The sequence below is a fragment of the Parasteatoda tepidariorum genome, chromosome 6 (assembly GCF_043381705.1).
Source record: "Parasteatoda tepidariorum isolate YZ-2023 chromosome 6, CAS_Ptep_4.0, whole genome shotgun sequence".
NCBI lineage: Eukaryota > Metazoa > Arthropoda > Arachnida > Araneae > Theridiidae > Parasteatoda > Parasteatoda tepidariorum.
Window position 1 is genome coordinate 93,837,025 of NC_092209.1, and position 24,129 is coordinate 93,861,153.

Consider the following 24,129-nt stretch of genomic DNA (forward strand, 5'->3'; position numbering starts at 1 on the left):
ATGAAATGGTCTGTCGATGAAGTGGTGTCTATGAAATGGCTTGTCGATGAAGTGATTGTCGATGAAATGAATGCGACCCGAAAAAAATAACATAAATTAGTAAAACAAGAAAAATCTCGCAAAATAGTCTTAAATATCGATATATCATTGAAATTCGGTACTTATCAACTATAGAGACCGTGATATATATGTATATTTCAGTAACGATGGGTACCGAACTTTCACTCCTATATTATATTTTTTATTACTTCCCGATATGAAACTAAAACACGAAACTTTTTATCCCACGAATTTTCAATTATTTATTTATTTATTTATTATTATATAATGGCGCCGTCCTGAACTTCATTGTTAAATGCGTAAAGTATTTATAGAATTTTTTTCCACTTTCAATTTGTTGTTTTAATGCCATGGAAAATATTTTTCCCGTTTTAAATTCCGCTTAATTCTTTTGCAGATTGGCGTGTTGTCATCATTGGAACAAGACGATTGTACTTACGATTTGTGGCAGCATTTTACTTTCTGCAAAATTTTACGTTTCATTACTCTGTGTGTATTTAGTTGGAAAAAAAATTAATTTCGTGTTGAATTTATAAATAACGTATACATTGTATTGGAAAATTATTGATGTGCATTGTACAAAATAATATAAATAATTCTTCATCACGTATATTTTCATCGATTGTATTTTTTTGCTAATTATTCACTTAATTGGCATTTATTATCATAAATCATCAATTTCTTTTATTATGACTTTATACAAAATCACTTTAATAAATTAATTAACTTATTAGAAAATTACTAATTCTTAATATTAAATGAAACACCTTTTAATTTTAAACGAAACATAGTTAAATTTTTTTTTAATAACCGAACTTGAGCAGCCTGCCTAAATTTGAGTTTGTGACTACGAAATCCGCTGTTCAACGCCACAACATTGTAATTTGAAACCCATTCAACAAGACAAGGGAACTCTTGGATCAAACATTGGGGGAAATTTGGATGGAACTGGATTTTTTGGATGGAACTAACCTGAATTTGCATTACCTGGACAGAAAAAGCTCGAAAACTTTACTCGGTTAGGCTGGCAAGGGGACTCTGACCCATGATTCGTCTACCACAGAGGATATTTTGCTTCAGCACTTTGGTCAGTGCGAGTCGGGTGCGGAACTCATATCGACCAGCCATCGCTGGGATTCGAACCTGGGTTTTATTAAGAGACAAGTCCTCTTTTCCTTGAGCCACCACGGATCTCTCTCTCTCTCTCTCTTATATATATATATATATGGGGAAAAATATAATGAAGAGAAGAAGAAAAATTATTAAAATAAAATATTTTTAAAAAAATTAAAGAAAATTTTTATTTAAAAAAAAGAAAATTAAAACAAAATAATGATGAGATATAATCTCGTCATCAGCTCACGCGATTATATCCGCTAAAAAGAGTGCTTTCTAATATTGTATTACTATAACAAAAGCAAAATATGTCAATTGAATAATGTGAGGAACATCCAAAAAATTGAAATAGAACATATTAAGTAGTAAAAAAAAAAAAGAAAAATAAAAGGAAATAAAATGTATAAAGCAAAAAATAGAAATAAAAGGCAAGAAAAATACAGAATAAAATACAAAATGTAACCTATACAGTGAGTAGAGAATTCAAATGAGCTTATATTTTCCAGTATCTTTCAAAAATGATTTAAAATATTTTCGTTACTAATTTGCCAGATTGCAAAATATGAAAATATAAACGTTGATAGAGGTCAGAAGTGTAAGTAGAGGTATAATTGTATGGTGCATTCTTACTGCACTACTGAAGCGCGTTGGAATTGTTAGTTACTTTGGATTGATCCGAAATGGATGTGAGCAAGGTAATAATATACTGGAAAATTTAAACTTTATAATTAATAAGGTAAATATTTACTTATATAATTCTAATGATTTAGGAAAAATTCATTTATATATTTATTAAAAAACGAATTTGCCCGAATTGGATTTGCACGTAGTAAGAATATAATTTTAGTTAACAAAGACGTTATTAATAAATTTATTGATAATAATAACATAGAATTAATTCAATTATTTTATGTAGAACTTAATTGCTTAATTATCTAGGTATCCATTGTTTTTCTTTTATCAGACTTTGAAATAGTTTGTCCATTTGTTTTTCAGATAAGTAAACATTACAACATATTCTCTTAATTCTATTCATTTGATTAAATATGTAATTTAAATAAATGTTTTTAGAAACATTAGAATTCCAAATAATTAGTTTATTTATATAAAAACTAAAATCATTGCTTTTATCTCATAAATCAACAATGCAGATATTTTCTTCTTTTTTAATACCTGAATCCAAAAAATTAAAATTATCATAATGATGACAAAGTTAGCTTAATTCCCTGGTTTAAACAAACTTGTATAATCTTGAAAATTAAAAATAATTAAATTATTAATAAATCTAAAAACAAATTTAATAATAAGAGAATGTTTTTTTCACTTCATAATAGTGTAAAAATAGGTTAGCTAAGCGAGATGAAAAATTATATCCTTGTATTATAACCATCGTTGAACAACCGACCCAATTTTACTTTGAGCTTACGACTTCCAATGTTCAACTCCGTAGCCTTGTCATTTTGAACCCAATCCAGAAGACAAGGGAGCTCCAGAATCAAGTGTTGTTAGAAATTTTGCCTTCGTGGATGGCTTTTCGATGGAACTAATTTTAATTTGCTTTAGACAGAGAGAAAAACCACGAAAGCCTTCCATTGTTAGCCAAAAGGCAAGAGGCCTCTAACACTAAGGATATTTCACGTCAGCACTGAGGTCGGTGCGAGCCGGGTGCGGAATTCGTATCGACCAACCATAGCTAGTATAAGATCCCAGTTCTTCTAATTGGAAGGCGAACACTCTAACGGCTCTAAATACATAATTTTATAACCGTCGCTGAACAGCTGACTCAATTGTTTTGGGCTTATGACCACTAATGTTCAACTCCGTAGCCTTGTCATTTTGAACCCAACCCAGAAGACAAGGAAGCTCCCGAATCAAGTATTGGGAGAAATTTGTGAAATATTGGGAGAAATTTGAGGACATTTTTTTTGTAGAATTAAACCGCATTTGTGGTACATGGATAGGAAGACCACGAAAACCTCCCAGGGTTAGCCTGATGGTTAGGGGAATCTAACCCATCACCCGTCTACCACTGAGGATATTTTACGCCAGCACTGCGTGGTCAGTGCAAACCGGATGCGGAATTTGTATCGACTAACCATCACTGGGATAAGAACTCGGCTTACCTCAATGGAAGGCGAAAGCTCCATCTCTTGAACCATCACGGCTCTAAATATATAAGTTTATTTTATAACTGTCGTTGAACAGCCGACCTAATGTTGGGTTTACGACTACTGATGTTCAACTCCTTAGTCTTGTCATTTTGAACCCAATCCAGAAGACAAGGAAACTCCTGGTTCAGTACCCCCAGAGGTTTGATTTGTTATGGAAACATGGAGGATTTTGTGAATCGACAGATTTAACGTGAATCAGTCACCATTTACTACACGGGGAGTCATCGGCTGGCGGGGATTGAACTCACGATCTCTTGGACATGGGCCCAGTGACCTATCAACCACGCTATCCTGGCCGAAATATATAATTTGAGCTCTCCGATCAGCAAAATTAGGCGGCCTACGATTAATAGGAGACGGAAAATCAATTCCACAGTTTGTTTAAATGCGTGAATTTAAATAAATATGTTAAGTTTCGTTCACCGAAAATTGTTTATTATACTCTAAATGTTCAAAACGATACGATAGCACTGAAGTGTTCGTAATGTCTCACAACTTATTCCAAATTATAATGTTCGTTTTCTTAGTTGTTCCAATAAAAGAAAATTGCACTTGGCTTCAACGACTTTTTTTTTACAAGACATAAAACGTTACGCAGAGTGCATCTTGAGAAATATTGGCAAAAAATGTCTGCCAAACATTTATGACGTCTCCGTTTATTTGTTCAGAACATTTAAAACGAGAAAAGTTTTGTTCGTAAATGGGGCACTCGATGGAGGAGATAAAACAAAGCATGATTTACACCCAAAGGATTATGTTAAACTCTTAAGGGAGGGGATACTTTTGTTTAAATTACTTTTTCTTATACGCGAAGAAAATATTTATTTAAGAAGATGAGATAAAAGAATGCCTTACATGCGAAAACCATTGTTTTTTTTAAAATTTTTATTCATATAATGTAATTCCAAGCAGAAAACTGAGGATGGCGAAAATTAATTCTTTTTTTGGATTTTCTGATAATTATGGGTCTACCCCACATGTTTTTTATTACTAAATACAAAATAAAATATTGTGCTTTTTCTAATCACCCTTTGAATTTGCACAAGAAATTAATAAGATTTATCTGACCAAATTTCGAAATTACAGATTATTATTAAATGGCAAAAATACGGGTACTATATCTTGTCATACCTGTCGTTGAACAGCCGACCCACGTTTGAGTTTAAGACTGCCAATGTTACTTTGTAATAAACCTCTCACGGTTAGCCTGACTGCAAGGTCACTCTAGTTCATGATCCGTCTTAGGATATTTTACGTCAGTACTGTGGCTGGTGCGAGAAGGGGGTGCGGAATTCGTATCGACCAGCCATTGCTGGGATTATACATCAGGAATTCTATAAAAAACTATTATACCGGGCTGATACAAAATAACTTCAGATATTATTGAATCCCGGTTTGAATTGAATTATTGAATCAAACTGTTATACGTTTAATTAAAAGATGCATTTTTAACCATTCAAAATTTAAGTTCTTTTTCTGAGTTTCTTAAAAACTGTAAACAGTATTGTAAAGTTTATGCGCATTGAACAATTCTTAAGTGATTTTTTATCTATTAAAGGCTTTTCGAAAAAAAAAACACTCCAATATTTTTCAGTTTTCCTAATCTTAACGCTCCTTATGCTTTTAACTTTCTTCCGTTGCCTATATAAATACAAAACGCGATTTGATAAGAAAACAAGTAATATAATATATATTTTTTCAAGTCAATTCCTACTGAAGTCAATTCCTACTTAATTTGAAGTCAATTCCTACTCAATTTGAAGTCAATTCCTACTCAATTTGAAGTCAATTCCAACTCAATTTGAAGTCAATTCTTACTTAATTTGAAGTCAATTCCTACTCAATTTGAAGTCAATTCCTACTCAATTTGAAGTCAATTCCTACTTAATTTGAAGTCAATTCCTACTCAATTTGAAGTCAATTCTTACTTAATTTGAAGTCAATTCCTACTTAATTTGAAGTCAATTCCTACTTAATTTGAAGTCAATTCCTACTTAGGTTAACAAAGAAAGGTTTTATTTTAGTTATTTTTTTATAATTACATAATTATATATTTACTTTTTTCCCCATATAAAACTAAAATTTATTAATTAAATTTATTAATAAATTAATATTTGAAAAAAAATGTATTAACTTCGCCATCCACTACAAGTTTAAAAATGTATTTGAACTTGAAAAGTATTTTGTTAAGGATTGAAAATTTGAACAAGATATATAAATATATATAGAGTGTGAACTAATAGTAGTAATTGGAAAGAAAAAAAGTGTGTGGTATTACACAAATATATATATGGTGCCGTGGACCATACGTTCTACCACGTCATGTTCTTTATTGAATTTATCTGACACACCGAATATAAAATAATTAAATATTTAAATGGGCGCAATAAACTATTTTTTTTGTTCAAATAGTTAGAAATTATCACTTCAAGTTAGAAATGATCACTGATGTTATTTATAAAATAGGTGAAAATCTTTATCGCTTATAGTAAAATTTAAAACAACGACCAACGCTTAACCGATCAGAAAATTTCATTTCATTTTTTCCTCGTCCCTATTTAATGAACGAATTAATATTTTCGCTTTAATTATTAATTCGATATAATTAATTCGAATTAATAATTCGAATTAATAATTCGAATTAATTATATCGCTGCCAATGTTTGGACAAAGAGAGTTGGCGAAATATAACAGCAGGCGTGCATTACGGGTACATATTTGTTGAATCCATCTTAAATTTCTCGATGAAATTCTTATTTTTTTTAAAGTATTATTATTACACTCTTTAGATTTTCAAGTTTGTAGAATTTGCCGCTTTCAATGCGATAGTTCGAATCCAGCGAAATGGATCCAAATTGGAAGCAATGATTACGTACAAGCATCAAGTTCTGTAAACAAATTAATTTCATTTAGAATAATGAAACCAAAAGCTTTCAAGGCAGTTAATTAAGAGAAAGGTAATTTGCTCGCTCTGTTTGCCCAATAAACTGAATGTGTGCAGCTTTTATCATTGAAGTATAAATTGCAAATTATTTTCTATAATGTGTTTCCTTTAATTGAATAAATGCTTATTAGTTGATGCAATTGAGATTGCTGATAATTTTCATTTGAACGATATGACTTCGTATCATTTAGAAGTTTTGGGTATGAGATTAAATATCAATTATCGAGATACATCGTAATTGGCTCATATCATTTATTGATTGGTTTACATATCATATCAAATATGCTGATTTTATGTAATTGACCTGTTTGTCGGGTCGATTCACTTTTTATATTGAACCATAACATAAGCATAAGAATGTTATGAAAATGATTGATGGTTTCACTTGTAAAATTAATTGCTAAATTTTGAATTAAATGTGTGTTTATATACAGGGTGATTCTAAAAAGATGGGCAAAATTTTAGGAAGTGATAGTACACACCCAAGCAAACAATTTTTATCAAAGAATGCATGGTCAAAAACAAAACGCAAAGGTGCTGGCGCATTTGGAAAGTTGTTTGATGCAAACGTGAAAGCTCCATTCCTGTTGCGAGTCACTGCACTGCCTTACTTGTCGCCAAGCTTTCGGCCGCTGCAGGGAAAGTTCGTGATATGCCTGGTATAGAATGTTCACCTATCTTTTCTTCGCCGTTGTACTGCGTGCATAGTCGCTGCCGGCCACTGTTTTTGAACACTTATTGTAATCACATGCCATTAAATTTACTTTTATAGCTTAACTTCATCGTTCTTTGTGTGTTTTTGCCTCATATAAGAACATAAACTTTGACGCCCTCTAGCGGTTTTGGGTTTTGTTTTCGACTATACATTCCTTGATGAAAATTGTTTGCTTGGGTGTGTACTATTACTTCATAAAATTTTGCCCATCTTTTTAGAATCACCCTGTATCATATCATTATTAAAAAACTACAGGGTGTCTAATCATTTGATCTAATTATTATACTATACTAATATAAGTTTTAAGATATAATAAGTATTCTAAATTTATGTAATATATCGTCCAATTTATCCTATCGTCAAATTTATATTATATATAGCCTAATTTGACAAATTGATGTACTAGCGCAAACAGTCACATAAAAACAATAAAGTACTACCTGATAATTAAGATTTTACATAGAATCTTATAATGCGTCTAATAATTTGTCCAGGGATTGTGTAAAATTGTGTAAATTCATAATTTTAAAAAGTTTCTTTCAGACTAATATTAAGAATGAAAGATAAAATGAATGAATAGTAAGTTTGATGGGGGATAAAAGCGAAACAAATGTTACTAACAGAAAATGAATGACCTGATGGTCAATTTAATATAAAACATGTTGTTTTGAATTAAGGTAACAACATACCATCTGTTAAGCAATTCAGGCAAAAGAAAGATTAATACGGAAGACAATCTATCATAAATGTTGTCGATACCCGACGAGATGTTGTCGTCACCTCTTCTTTATTTATGAAGATAATCAATAACACATTTCTCGGAATCTCTTAAGAAACAGTTGGCTACATAGTTATATCTTGCTCAGACACGAGTAAACAAAACACTCGCGTATTAATTACTTTATTGGTTGGTAAATGCTTTATTTATATTTTAAAATGAAGTATTTTTGCGGAAAAAATTGAGTACGAAGACGAATATGGCAAAAAAGAACATATGAATTATTCTGAAAGTATTCAAGTTTTAATTTAAGCAGTTGCCGGTAGATGGCAGTAACATGTACCACTGAAGCCAGTTGTAGTAAAGAAAAATCATGTTTACAGGCGGACGGAATTATGAATAACACTGTATATATAAAGACAAGGAGTAGACAAGGCATATACAAAATGAGCATTATTATTTCGGATAGAAGAATGCCAGTAAAAAACACTCATGCATTACCCCTTAATTATTTAACACTGCAAGAGTTTCTTTACTCAAAAGTAAAAAATAGTTTACTTGGAAAGATTGAACTTTGACGTTTTCCTCGTCCATTAAGCAAGCAACCTTTGATAATGTTTGCGTAATTAATATTCAGCCATTTTCTATTATAACCAAATTTCGAGATAGTGGAACACTCTCCTAAATAAGCTCGAATAGCCGGAAGAACTTAATTTATTTAGGAATACAGCTCTACATACTATATTCACTTATTAATTCCGGCCTCGTAATGCATCTTTAAATAGAACGCGTAGAGTAGAGAGCTTTCCTTAAATAGAAAATATTATTAATAAATCATTCGTTATTATTAATATCTGCTGGATTTGAAATTCTCCTTTGCAAAAGTGCTTTGTTGTGCAACTACTCAGCTCTATTTCTGAATGTAACTAATTTTTAAAAAAAAATATAATTTGCATTGAGTTATTTAAAGGCGAGTATCATACGGAATCTGGATTAAACAAAAATATAGGATGCTCCGTAATAAAAACCCTTAATGTTTATGTTTAGAACCTTTGCGAAATATGAAATTAAAAAAAAGTATACATGTTACGGAGTTAATAAATAAGCGATGAAGAAAATAAATCGCTTTCCAATATTGTTGTATCATAATTTTACTTTTGAATTATAAATGTCTTACATTATTTTTAACTTTGATTACAAAAAAAAGTTAAGTTGTTTTGGAAAATTTGATTTTTGGTCATAAGGAAAAAAAGGGATTATGAAATACAAACATTGGATAATATTATAACCGTCGTTGAACAGTCGACCCAATTTTCGGGTTTACGTTTTCTAATGTTCAACTCCGTATTCTTGTGATTTTGAACCCAATCCAGAAGACAAGGGAACTTCTTGGATCAAGTATTGGGAGAAAATTTGCCTTCGTGGAGGGCTTTTTGGTGGAACTAGCCCTCATTTGCGTTGCCTGGAGAGGAAAACCACGAGAACTTCCCACGATTAGCCTGACGGCAAAGGGGAGACTTTAACCCGTGATCCGTCTACCACTGAGGCTATATCACGTCAGCACTGTGGTCAGTGCAAGCCGGAAGCGGATTCGAACTCGGTTCACCTCATTGGAAGATGAACGCTCTATCCCCTGAGACATCACGGCTCACTATTGAGTAATTGAAGTATTGAGTATTAGCCAGCTTCAATACATGTTTTAAGAATCCTTGTCAAAAATAAAGTAAAAAATCTTACACTTTAGAAGTGGCGAAGTAATATTTAAGCAAAAAAAGAAACAAAAACGTTATCGAAATCAGTAGAACCATTATTTTATTCTTAAATTAGTTATTAATATAAGCTATTTTGAACTTTATCAATGAAAAAGTTAATATTTTTTTACAAAATTTGATTTAGATCAAACGTGGAAAAAATGTATAATAAAATTCCGTTATAATCAACCTTAAGGTTGATTATTACGGAAAACAAAATCGATATTAAGGAACGGAAAGTAACATTTAAGCGTTTGAAAGCGCTTTCGAAATCCAACAAGTTATTACTGAGGAAGACTTGATGAGAAATATTGGAATCAGTTTAGTTGTACGAGATAACGTTGAGATGTTTCTAGCAGTCACCTTTCAATCTGTCTTTCTATCGCCTGACGATCAAAGAAGTTCCGATGTTTTCAGTCCCGCTTTCCCCATTAGTACTTCGCTAGATTTTAAAAAAAAAATTACATCTTTTTATCCTACATATATTTTGCCACCTTCAATGTTTTAAAACTTAATTTTCAGAAAGGTTTAAAAAATATGTATTTTAAGGGTGGTATTTGTGGAACACTCAGCATTCTAAGCTAGACATCACCCAGCCATAGCCCAAAACCTCTTTCATTGGGCTATGCCTTTAAACGGGCATGGTTGGAATTCTACGTAGTTTTGACAATTCTAATAGCAACTTATATTTCAGATACTTTTTTTTTTACAAAAAAAAAGAAAAAAAAAGCTGTTGTGCGATGATTCTTAGCAGCATGCATCGATTATCAAATGATCATAAGAGTTGGAGACTACAATATGAAACATTAGAACGCAAGATAAAATACGTTTTTTTTTCTTCTGTAAAAATTTTTAAATCAAATTTTAAAAAAAAATGATACAATAAAGCTTTTGAAAACAAATAGTTCACGGTATGCGCGTACATTGAATAGGAATAGCACATATTTAGTATATAAAATAAACCAAATTGCTAAATTTTATTTATTTTTTTAATTTCTGAGCATTTTTTATATTTAAATTTAATATACATTTAATACATTAATATTCCATTAATATATATATATATATATATATATACGCAATAGAAAATTAACTAAGAAATTTAATGATATTGGCACAAAATTTAGGTCCATATACCATAAATGAATTATTAAAATTCTAAAATGTGCTCTAAATGATCTCAATAGTTTTTGTCTAAATGTTTTCAATTGATTATCTTTAGGTCTATTTGCAAAATGGAAATGGCTACTTAATCAATACTTTTTCTCAATAATAAAAACACTATAAACGGCAATAATAATTCAACTAATTTTTCTAAAATTAATTATACTATTAGACAATTTCAGGTGAATTTTGTGGTAACTCCCATAGAAAACGTTAATAATATATATTTATCTCTGGAAAAAAATTCTGTTTCGTATTTTATTAAATATGGAATTGATAAATAAAAAGAATTTCAAACTAAGTAATTTAAAATAATATTATCATAAAGTGTTTAACTTTCTATTAGTGATTAAATACTAAAATCATTTTCCATGTTTAATAACAATTCCATACAATTTCCATGTTTAATAATTTGCCCAAAATTTCATACAATATCCGTTATAAATTTCGAAGGATCACTTGTGGTTCTGATATTTATCTAACTTTACCTGGTACTATATTCTCTTATTACTTAAGAATATTGTTAAAGAATGTTTTATATGGGTTTTTATCTATCGGCCTATTTTAGAATCTATTTACATTATCTTTGATTTTACTCGTATTATTGTAAAAAATCTATTGCAACTTTTGATTTCGAGAATCTNTTTTGAACGGAAAATGTCTTGATGAGTTTCGAAACTTTTCCTATCACAATAATAGTTTCCTTTCATGAAATCATCTCTATTATGGGGGTTAGATATTTTTTTTCCTCACAAATTCTCTATGTTTCAGATAGAATGTCACCCTATTTTTTAGCAATTTTCACAAGTATAGATAAGTTTCTTTTTCTCAATTCGTCTTTTGTATCTGAATCATTTTGTATAGTTAAATTCAGATTTAGAATTGTTCAGTTGTTCCTAGATATTCATTAATTATTGAAAATTAGTTTAGTTAAGGCCATTATGAGTAAGAAGTTTAGTAAAAACTTGTATGACCACAAATATCGGGTATTGTCTAAGACCATTTTTAATTACACTTTGAATGCATTTTTTACAAATTATCACGTTTTTTTTTCTATTTGAAAATAATATTTTTTAATAGCTATATAAAATGGGGGAATTATTTTATGAATATAAACAATTTAAATCTTGTACTTTAATTCATTTTTCTGAAATTGAAGAGAAAATGTTTCAGTTCCATAAATTAGTTCAAAAAATAAAAAATTAAAAAATATGCTATTTTTATATTTTAGAAATTGACAAAATTGGGTGAGATTTTTAATGGAAGATACAATTGAAAAAAAAATGTGGGGACAGTAGTTATCGACCCTGTCTACCTTCATCTATGTAGAGGTACCCCACCATCGAATCGAGTTAACATGTCTTATATACTAATGAATTGGAATTATAGTTTGTAGTGGTAGATATACTACAGTCTATAACAACATAACAATTGTTTTTTATGAAATAATTTTAATAATTTTAAATAATAATTTTATTACTGAAATAATTATAAAATAAATGTAAATGCTTTACCATTAATTGACCAGTACTCTTAATTAATCAATAAAATTTGATTTCATTAAATATATTATTAATGAAATATGGCATATTTTGTTGAAAATAGAATAATACATATTTCTTTTAATGCAACAATCTGCTTATCATCGAAAAACCAAATAAAGATATGGAAAAAATATATAACATTTCCGACAGCCCTTAACTTTTAACAATACCAGGTTTATTTATAAAAACCAATTTTAAAATTAAAAAAAAAACCACCTTCTTATAGTAAAAAAAATCTTTTATATATTTTCATTTAAAAATTAAGCATTGAGTAATGTGTTTTTAAAAAAAAGAACAAAATTCACATACACACGTGATTTGATAAAAGATTTATTTATTGAAATGGTAATAAGATTTTAGGATTACAAACAAGTATACTTTGCAAGATTATTCTTTTTATCATCAATACTGCTTCCCTAGGGACATAATTTGCAAAGAAAACTGGAAAAAAAAAATCTCGAAAGCATAATTAGATTTTTTAAGAAAACTTTGCATTTTTCGATTTATTTTTCTTTTAGAAAAGAAAAAGGGGAAAAAAATCAGCCACTCTTTTCTAACAAAAGAATTTTTCAGAAACTGGATGAAAACTTTATAAATTCCATCTTTTAGAGTCAGACGAAACGGTTTAAGAGAGTTTCGGTAACATTTTCTTTTCTTTAACTTTTTGAAATTAATTTAATATTCAAATTTGAATGTTTTCTTCCTCTTCAAGCTCAATGAATTGTCCCAAATAAAAATATAAACATTATAATGAGCGATAATTAATAACTTTAAATATGCATTATTATTCAAGTGGTATACTTGAAATAATTTTCAGTAATTGTAGTGTGTCCATCACTACAAAAATAAAATTCCAAGTCACAAATATATAAGACATGTTAACTTGATTCTATGGTGGGGTACCTTAACATAGATGATGGTTGACAGGGTCGATGTGACTCTCCCCTCATTGGTGACCCGGTCGTGATGTAAACATGCCTACCTTGACAAAAACTCCTACTTCGATTTGAACACGCCTACTAAGATGAATGGTCCACATTGAACAGTTGACTTGCTACTTGTTACTGTGATATTATCCACCTCCTCACACTGTTGCTTCTCAGTCTCGATCACACACATCATCAGTCTGTATACATTCGACTGCCAATGGCAACACAGGAGCGACCACGACCGTGAAATTAATACAGCTCTCACGATCAGTACTCAAAAAGTAAGGTGATCTTAATACAGCTCTCCCAGCTTCTCACAAAACAGCAACGCATCAACTAGTCATCGAATTTTATGACAGATATAATTCTGGTGGGGGAGTACTGTAGTGTGTCTACCACTACAAAAATACAATTCCTATTCAGTAGTATGTAAGACTCGATTCTACGGTGGGGTACCTTAACATAGATGAAGATCGACGTGATTCTTCCCACAGTATATTCATTTCAATTAATTTATATTTAAAATAATGACCTCAAATCAGAAAGATCCACAGGTCTGAATAAGGCATGGATGTTCTTTCCTTCTCATCTATCTTACTGTGTTGACCCACCTACTATTTTCTCCCCGAGAGAGTGGTCAACAAGTCTGACACCCAAATGACGAAGGTTAATTCCCGGGTGGGCATGGGGGGAAAAGAAAACTTAAAACTGTAACTACTTAGTGTGCAAAAAATGTTAGAATTTAATAATGTTCAGTTTTGCCAGTTATAAATTATATTCAGAAAAACAGTCAAATTCTTAATTTGAAATAGCGCTTTAAACATATTTAGACCTTAAGTATCATCATCATCATAGTTGGTCAGACAGCCCAATGTGGGCCAATGCCTTCCTCTGAAGATTTCTCCATGACAAATTCCGATTTATTTTTGATCTCCAATTCTTTTCATTTATTGGAAGAAAATCAGACTCCACCGAGTCAGCCCATCTCAACAGCGTCTTTCCCCGCTTTCTTGTTCCAGTGGATCTAAAAAGCAGTATTTTTTTTATTGTAGTGTCATCACTCATTCGAATCACATGGACCACCCAATTCATTCTATTTATTTTTATGTATTTAATAATATCGGGTTGTGTTTATAAATCTCTTGTACAGTTCAAAGTTAAATCTCCTTCTCCAGTTATTGTTTTCATTGACACCACCCGGTATACTCCGCAAAATCCTTCTCTCAAATAGGGCGATACAATTTTCCTCCAGTTTTGTCATTGTCCAAGCGTATGTCGAAACTGGCCGGAAGAGAATTTTGCAGATTAAGAACTTAGTTTTTCTAGAAAAAAAACCTAGATTTGATAAATCTCCTAATAGCCAGATAGCGTCGTATTTTTTTTAATTTTATTTTAGGAGTCATTCTGTTGTCAATAGAAATAATTGATTCTAAATAAGAAAAACTCCTTACTGTTTCAAATCTACAAGAATCTATTTTAAGATAGGGGTCTGGGACCTTAAGGATAACCCTAACTAAATAAAAAGTACACAAAATTAAAGGTATCTCAAAAATTGTTAAAAAGAAAAATAAGGAAGGGACATGCGGGAGAGGCAAACTTTAACAGAAACATTTAAATGTCTAACATCTTTATTTCGAACTTGTCCGCAAAAGCTAAAAAATAAAATCTATCAAGCTCTAATACATTTACTCCACCCTTGCGAGTCTTTTTTGTTGTGCATTTTCAATTTATTCTAAACTCGGTACAATGAATTGCAATTGAAAATCCTTATGTAATCTAGAAAAGTAATTTCTCAAGTGGCTATCCAATAAAGAACGATGTCAGAACTTGATAGCTTATTTTGTAATTGGATTAATTTCAATTTAAGACTGAGAATTCTTCTCCAGAATAGATTAATTTTCTCGATAAGATATTTAGAATTTTTTCTTCTTCTTTCATATGTTTTGATATTTAGGGAATAAAAAAAAATATTTCACCAGCTTAATTAAGTTTTCTTTATATTCGATTAACCCTCATGATTTGGACAGTTCTAAGCAGCAACGATAAGTAGATGTTTCGATTTTATGAACAAAAAACTGTAAGCATTTGGTTACTACTTTTTTTTAGCTTTAAATTTCAAAATTAAAAACAAATATCAATCGAAGACTGATGACCTGAGCCTTCTGAGTATCTTTTTTTTTCTTGCGCATTGCGTTCAATTCATGAAACATTTCCCCTTAGGGCGAATTTGTAACTTTTATTTTGTTCTTTTGAAATTATGACCAATGCCAACGGTGAAAATATGTTTTTTCCTTTATTTTTGTCAACAAAAATAGAACGACTTATTTTTGAATTATGTGCAATTTTCACCAAACATTAAACATTTATCAGAATTCAAGGCGCAGAACTTAAATGATAGTTACCTGGTGCGGTCACAAAATAAAGGATGATTTAACATTCTATTTGTGTATAATAGATACACTTTGAACATTTAAGATTAATTTTAAAAGCAAAGAAGAAGAATAGGCACTTGTTATGTTATAGTTATGAGATTTCGTCAGTTAGAAATACTGAGTCGATCAAGCCATGTTAAATTTACGAAAAAACGTTTGTTTCATTTCGGTAAATTTTAACTATTGACCAATAAGAAAAACTTATCCGTATGTCTGAACTCTCTAAGATTAGTTAGTTAGATATAGTTCGTTCACCAGGAGTTGGCACGTGGCTCCACCTCCTCGGACGCAGAGTTCATTTCTGCGTGGGAGTAAGAAGAGAAACATCTCCGTGCTTGAAATTGAGACAACCATTAATGCGCACCAAACACAAGACTTCGTTTTCAGTCACTTCGCTTTATCATCTGCTATTATACCTTTCGTTTCTCTAGATAAATTAATATATTTTACACTTAAGAACTGCTATTTTCCCAGAAAAACGTCTCAAAAAGGATAAAATATTCACTCAAAAGAGAGAAATATCATCGAATTTATGAAATATTTAATGTAATGCAGATAAAGTTTGAGAAATAAATATTTTTGCCATACGATCGCCAAATAGCAGCCTTGTTCAGGATTGTTCCCAACCTTCTCCCATAAATAGCGAAATAGTATCGTCGCCTACCAAGTGATGAAGATGGAGCCAAGTGCCTACTATAGCAGAAACTCTCGATTCGAGTCACTCTACGGGCCTCAGGAATTCAACTACGGTGTTTGAATTTGGCATGTTGAAAAGGCCACATTTGTTTATGAACTTAATACAAAGTTTTCGAAATTCAAATTTGTTTGAAAGTTATAATAATTTTAAGTGTTTTTTTCTTTAAGAATTTTTTTCATTACTTTTTGCTTTACGTTACATTTTGCTTTGCTGCTCAAAATAAGACTTAAAAAGATGAAATTATAGAGGCGTGTGAAAAAAAAAATTGTACAAGAAATTCCGTAGCAAAAAAAAAAGCGATTCGATTGTTAGTTCGTGAATTCGATTGTTAGAACTTGTAGTAAAACCTGATTATTAACTTGTGAAAACCTAATTATTAGATCAAAAGGTAGTTAGGGTGTACTATTATAAGTACTCTACCGTTTATTTCCTACCATCCAATATATTTCCAGCATTACATAATTGTATTAAATTTTGGATTGAAGTACAAATATCTTCTACACCCAATATATCACACCAATTCTATTCATTAGGGCGAATTCGTGAAGACAGAGAGCAATATTGGATGGACAAATGTTGTTAATTTTAAAACGATAAGCAGCATGCCTTACAATTCAAAGTCATTAAAATTCTGGGAGGAAACAAAATTAAAGTAATTCCTCCGATACAATAGTCCAGCAAATGTCCATTCAAAACTATGTAGACAACGTTTCATTCAATTAATTTGCCACCTCTCTTCACTTTGGGGCATGGAAAACAGTTTTGGCTGATTGGGAATTCTGTTCTGAGAGCTTTTAAATGATAATTTGTTTAGCAACTTGTGAGAAAAGGAATCTACAATTAATTCAGAGAGATTCACACTCAATTTAAGATTGTAAACACTTATAGGGGACCGTGTTTTAGAAAATCAAGATCGATTGGTTGGTTCCAGTTTGGTGGCGTCTCCTCTACAGATAAGAGTTCATTTCAGGTACTGAGTAAGGTAGTAGGCTTTATCGTAAAATGAAATATTGCCATTTAGTAGATTGACACGCTATTGTTATAACTTTTCTCAATTCGTAATCGTTATTCAACGTTGGTTATAACCTTCAATGCTGATAACTTAGAATTGTTAATAAAGGAAAAAAATAAATAAGGAAAAAATAATAATAAAGGACAAAAATAATAATAAAGGAAAATTAATAAAGGACAAAAATAATAATAAAGGAAAATTAATAATAGAAAAAAATAATAATAAAGGAAAAAAATTGTTAAAAAGAAAATCTGCAGTTTTATTAAGCGAAAGGTTCCTGCAATTGCATTTGACAGTATATTTCAGAGTCATTTTCAGAGGGATTCTTAACTCTTTAGTTTTGACACTATGCCATTTTAGAATAAGCTTAGATTTTTTTTTTAAAATTTCTAATACAGAGAAACAAAAACAATGAGCAAAAACAGAAAGAACAAACATCAAAATAGCAGAAAGGCTGAAAATAAGCAAATGTTAAGATTTTTTTTCGTATTTTTGTTGGTTGTCATGATAAGAAAAACAGGATTACAAAGCCTTTTTCCAAAGCAAAAATTCTGCAAAATTATTAATAAATAATAATAGAAAAATCTCATGCAAAGAACGTCATACAAATGGAAGCAAATAAACTAACATAAAATCCAGTTTCTTTTTTTATTCTTTTCTGAGTTATTATGATAGTAAGACTCGAACTTTTAAGGTTTTCGCGTATTTAACGATTAGATTTCAAAAGTAAGGCAAATATTTATCTTAGATCAGCTTTTTATTCAGGAAACAGCTCAAAATGCCTGTTCCAGAAAATGGACGCAGCACTAATTGTGTTTTTTTTTTCGAAAATGGAAACAGCTCAAAAAGTGGATTCAAGAAAATGGAAACAGCTCAAAAAGTGGGTTCAAGAAAATGGACACAGCTCAAAAAGTGGGTTCAAGAAAATGGGCAGAGCTCAAACAGTATGTATATGAAAATGGACATAGTTCAAAATACTTGTTGAAGAAAATGAACACAGACCGAAATAAGTGTTTAAGACTTAGAAATTGATTTTGTTTTTCAAACTTCTCTTATGAAAGTTGTTCTCGTTCTAAAGAATAAGCCAATAAATCCAAATAAATTCGTGATGGGCTATTGTCCGTTTTCCTAAATCACAGAGTACATTTTTTAAAATCAGTCTTTTTTGAAAAGATTGTGTAAGCTAACAATAGTTTTTATGAGGTTGCTTTGGATCCAAAAAAGTGATAATATTTGTATTAAAATTTCATTGTGCGAATTTAGATTTTTAAAAACCATTTTATCGTTTAGTCTACTGAATCTGAAAAGATTGCTTAAAAAGTTACATCTGTAATGTGCCCGGTCATCTCAGCACACCAAATTCCAGAACTTTAAAGTTTAAAATTATAATTATATGATTTTAAAAAGCAATGAAAAGAAAGTAGGAAATTTCTTTCTTAGTTACAAAATATGGGTTAAACATTGAAAAGGGGAATTTTTAATCACGCATTTCGACCTCTATTCGATTTAAGAGAGCTAACTGACGCTTTTCTTATTTGTTGGCGTCAATGCTGCATATTGCTTGGAACGATTCTGTCGCTCGCCAATTTAAAAATATTTACAAAGACAAAATTATTTGCAATATTTATACAAAAGTTTGTAAATATTTATGAAGCTTAAATATAAAGCTTAAATATTTATGGAGAAATGGACATTTATGGAGAAGTGGAAAATGGACAACTCTATGGTCTTATTTATTTTGTTATAACTTGAAAAATATTCAATAAAATTAAATAATATTTTTAGAGCAATTTAAAATGAATTATAAAATTTTTGTTTCGAAATTTGAGAAAGATTCATTTAAAACTACGAAAAATATGAGAAATTAAAGTAGTTCTTTTATATTCTGCATGCGCAAGAGAAATTAAAAAAAAAACATTTTTTATTTTGCAAAATAAAAAATGTTTTTATTTTGAAAAAAATACTTTTGCATTACTAAGAAAATAAAATCCAATTTGAATATTTTAAAAATTTAAAAAGCATCAAGCAATTTTCTGAATAGTTTTCAAACTTTTAAAAAAGAATGCTTAAAATAATAAGGGTTTTTCCACATATTTCATTTTGAACTATTGAACAAGATTTATTAAAAGTGACACCAGCATTATTGGGACCCCTAAAAATATCTTTTTAATCACATTTTGGTGTATGAGCGTTTATTGTGAGGTATTATAGATTGTTATTAAATTCTGTCTTATGGTACAGAATAATACTTGTAAAAAATCCCTTATTATTTTGAGCTTCTTTTAGAAAGTACGAAAACTATTTAGAAAATTGCTTGATGCTTTTCAAATGTTTAAAATATTCCAATCGAATGTTTACAAATACAGTTCACTATAAAATTAAGATTTTTTTCTAAAACCTTTCCTGCGCATACGCAGTATTAATTTTTTTTTCAAATTTTGAAGCAAAAGTTTTGTAACTAGTTTTAAATTACTCTAAAAATTTTGTTTAATTTTACTGAATATTTTTAAAACTATGCAAAAAAACGTAAGACAAATTTTTTTTTTATTTTTTATAAAAATGTCCATATTTCCATAAATAATAAACGAAATTTTGTGTAATTAGTGAATTTAGTAACCGAACTAAATCTCCTGCTAGTTACTAATCTTTTGCCTATTGCTAAATTTTTTTGCCAAGGGATATACGAAAACATTATTTTCGGTTTGTAATTTATTGTGGTCTCTCAAACCTCTAGAAGTTTTTACCACTCTGAATAACTTTTGATTTAACAATCGAATCTTCACGTTTTAGGACTCAATCTTACGGTATCCGAAGTGACCTCAAATACGCTAATTAATTACTATGACGATATTTGAAGTTACGAAATCAAACACAAAAAACGTACTTTTTTTGAATAAACATACCTTTTAAACAACGGATTCGGATTTATGATCCAGAAATTATCTGGGTATATTTACAAAATATATCCTAAAATATCTATCTATATGTATACAGCAATCTGGGAATATGGAAATATGGTTAGGTCAGGAGAGCAGTCCAAAGTTTGTATCCCTTAATGTTAACTTTACGTTTTGTGTATTTCGCTATATCTCGAAATCTTTTTATGTGAATCGAAAACTTTTGCACGCAAGTAAAAAATTTTGCGCACAAGTAAGTGAATCGAAATTTTTTTGCATACGTTTATAAAAAAGATAATTCTGTGCAAAAATAACTTTCAGTAAATATTTATCATTTTATTAATCATGATTGAATAAATTTTGAATTGAAAAGAATCTTCAGTGAATTTGAGCGAAATCGGTCGAATACTTCCTCAGAAGTTAAATTTCCAAAAAAGATTCAGATATTTGAAATTGTATTTCTCAGGAACTATTCGATCGATTTCGCTCAAATTTTTGTATTCTCCCATGTAAAATTATGTTCTTTAAAATGATGCAAAAAATTGTGTACTCAACAATTTAAAATTGTTTCTACCGCTATTTAATAAAATAATAACGAAAAATAAATATTTACTGAAAGTTATTTTTTGCCTAGAATTATCTATGGATTATCTATGGAATTTTACAATAGTCTGCAATTTTTTTTTAATTTGATTAAAAAGTTCTCGAGTTATAGCTAAATATGCAAAAAGTAAAATTAACATCTAACTTTGGATCGCTCTCTCGACAGAACTACGGGGACCCCATTTCCCAGATTGTGGCTACCCCTTATAATTTGGTGGTCAGAAAGCCAAATCAGTCGAAAAGAAAGTACGTTTTTTTGTTCTGATTTCGTAGCTTAAAATATCGTTTTCTCTAATTAATTAGAACATTTGAGGTCACCCCCTCATGCCATTGAGATTGAGAACGTCAATATCTGATCATCAGATAAAATTTTATTCAGAAGAGAAGAACATTCAAAAGAAGAACCTATTTAGATTCGTTATTACTAGAGCCCGGATTTTGATGACCTAAAAAATCTCAACTAATGCCCTTAAAAAGTGCAAAAAATGCCCTTAAAAAGGACAAAAAGTGCACTTAAAAATCCAAAAATTGTGCAAAAAATGCCTTAAATAAAGTAAAAAATTGCGCAAAAAATGCCTTAAATAAAGTAAAAATATTGAATTAAAAAATGTTTTGCTCTTTAAAACTATTATGAGTCATTTAAAAAATATAAGCAATGCAATATTTGTTCTGCGTTCATTAAAGTTTGAAAAATTTGTTTTATATCCTAAAATAACAAAAAAAGGAAAATATATTGACACCAAAATATTTTTATTTTGTATAGAAACTATAATGGATACAACAACTTCCATCTCATAATATTACTAAATATCAGAATTACATTGAATTATTAAGTGTTTTTTGATAATTTGAAATGTAAACGAGAGTCTCTTGTCTGAAAGTAAATTTTCATTCCTGCAGAAGCTTCTTTCAACGTCTACTGATGTTATAGGTGCGTACTTGAAAAATATGGTCTCACTTACTGACAATTCTTCTTCAATTTGAAAAGATTTTGCTTCACCTGTTAATATTCTATAGATTTTCTTCATTGTTTGGAAGCCAGTGTAATAATGAAAATTGATAAAAAATAATAAAAATTGGAAAAAACTAACAAAAAACTTTAAAAAATGCATTAAAATGCAAAATACGCCCCAAAATTTAAAGAAAAATGCCCTATAAATATAAAAAAGTGCTCCAAAAGACAAAAAATGTCCAAAAATGCAAAAAATGCAAATGACATCAAAATCCGGGACTTAGTTATTACCTTTTTCAATCCTTATGAAATATATTAGTTTCTCGGGTTTACAATAATCAAAAATTGACATGGATAAAATTTTTTAAAATGTTTGATAACAGACCTTGCTTTTTAAATTGAATCAAACCGAAGTTTTTCATTGAAATAGCGAGGGTTTATTTAATCAAATCCTATTTCTTAGTGTTCAAGAATTTCTCGCTTTAAATTTTATCCTTATATTTCAATGTAATTTTTTAAAACTATTTAGTTACATGAATTAAAACATTTTGGATCAATGATATCAATTATAAATAGTATGGTGACTAAAATATTTTTTTTAAGAGTAAAGCTATTTTAAATCATTCAATATCCTCAATGAGCTTAAACAGTGGTTAATATATAAACTTACAATTAGAAGTATTATTAAGTTACAATATAAACTTATCAATTGTGTCCAATATACTGTGATATAAGTATTCACTTCTTATTTTCAGACTACTGAAGCTGTTGTGGCACTCTTTGTTTAAAGCCTATCCACCGCGACAAGGTGGTGCCACATCGGATAGGGTCGGTTTTTAATTGTCCTGCCAAAAACCGTATAAAAAGCAGATAGTGATTCGATTTTTAATTGTCCTTCGGCCAAAAATCGTGTAAAATGCAAGCAATATTTTGATTTTTAATTGTCTTAAAGCCAAAAATCACAGAAAAAGCTACTGCAAGAAAAGGTCCGGACACAGCGTAACCCTCAGAACATGCTGATGCTACTTATCCGGACATCCAGAGAGATTAAATCAATCTCTCTGGGCCATACAGAATAATTATTCTGTCTGGCTCAGAAAATTCAATTGCATGTGAACAAGGTTCACCCTGTTCAACGCTGTGCATTGGACAGCAATTGAGTTTGGAAAAGAACTTGCAGATCTTTCTAAACCACTTCATAATGCCAGTGGGTATTTAAAACGTTTTTTTGAAAAGAGCTTAATAAGGACAAGTTGATCGCACCACTATCAAAATGGAAATGACTGAAACAAAGCAATGTTTCTTTATTAATCTTGTAACAATTGTATTAGAGCATTGTTGGAATGGAAAAAAGGAAGTTAGTTTTGTATTTAAATAACAAACGTAAACAATGAGCAAGCTAATTGTTAAAATGAACTGAAATTTTTAATTGTTTTAATCTTTAGCACAAGCTTGATGTGCAGATGATCAGTTCCAATGAAATGGGAAAACACTTTAGAAAAAGTCACACTATGATAGGAATAAGCGTTCGGAACATATTTTTTTTTTAATACAGTTAAAATAGATGTAAGGAAAATAGCATATAACGATAAATCCATTATTACGACTATTCCATTCATCTACTAGTTTCCGTCAAAATATTAGTATTAAAGATGCAAAAATTGTATAGTTATGACAAGTTAGCCCACTTTCGTTACAAACATTCTTTAGGGCGGGGCATTTTTCTGTCGTTTATGTGAGCAATCCTATTCGAAAAAGGGGAAAATATGGAAGACATCTTTATTACTTTTTAAAAAATCATTATTATTTATTTATTTACTTAAAAAATTGAACAAAAATAGGAAATAATTTTTTGACTGATCAATTTGTGCAGTTTCAATCATAATTTATATGGTTTTTAGTAGCTTTTACAGCTAGTATAGTTATGTTTTCAGAAATTCTTATTTGTATTACAATGCGTGAAATTTTGTGATTATGATAAAAAGGTTATGGGAACACAGTCGCTTATTTAACCCTAGATAACTAAACATTCGTCTGATAGACTCCTCTATTAGTTTTACGAATTCGAAATGTCACACAACCATCCTCATTTACAATATCTTCTTTCTAGTAAAATGAGTTATTTTCAGTTGCTAAGCATGACTGTATACTTGTAACTTTTTCGAGATTCCTCTGTAAACGTCGTCTAACTGTTGAATGTTAAGTTCCGCCATCATAACAATCGAAGATATTTTGAGTATTGAAAAGCCCACAGAAGACACGACAAAAAGTAAGGGCGAACGAACGCAGAATTTGTATTATTTGTTCATCCAAAAAATGCAGAATGACAGAAAACGTATGCAACTACTGCAGCAACTTACACTTTACTTTTTATATTTGTTTTAACTTTATTTTAAGCTATGCTAAATTGTTTGCCATAAATAA

General features: G+C 29.9%; 1 long non-coding RNA gene across 1 annotated transcript in view; it reads left to right on the forward strand.

Annotated features, from left to right (window-relative positions):
- The window catches only part of LOC139425781 (uncharacterized), a 5,974-nt gene extending 5,304 nt beyond the window's left edge, over positions 1–670 (forward strand). Inside the window, exon 3 of the long non-coding RNA XR_011636925.1 lies at positions 458–670. This is a non-coding gene — a long non-coding RNA (uncharacterized lncRNA). The remainder of the gene's footprint in view (positions 1–457) is intronic.
- Positions 671–24,129: the final 23,459 nt, after the last annotated feature.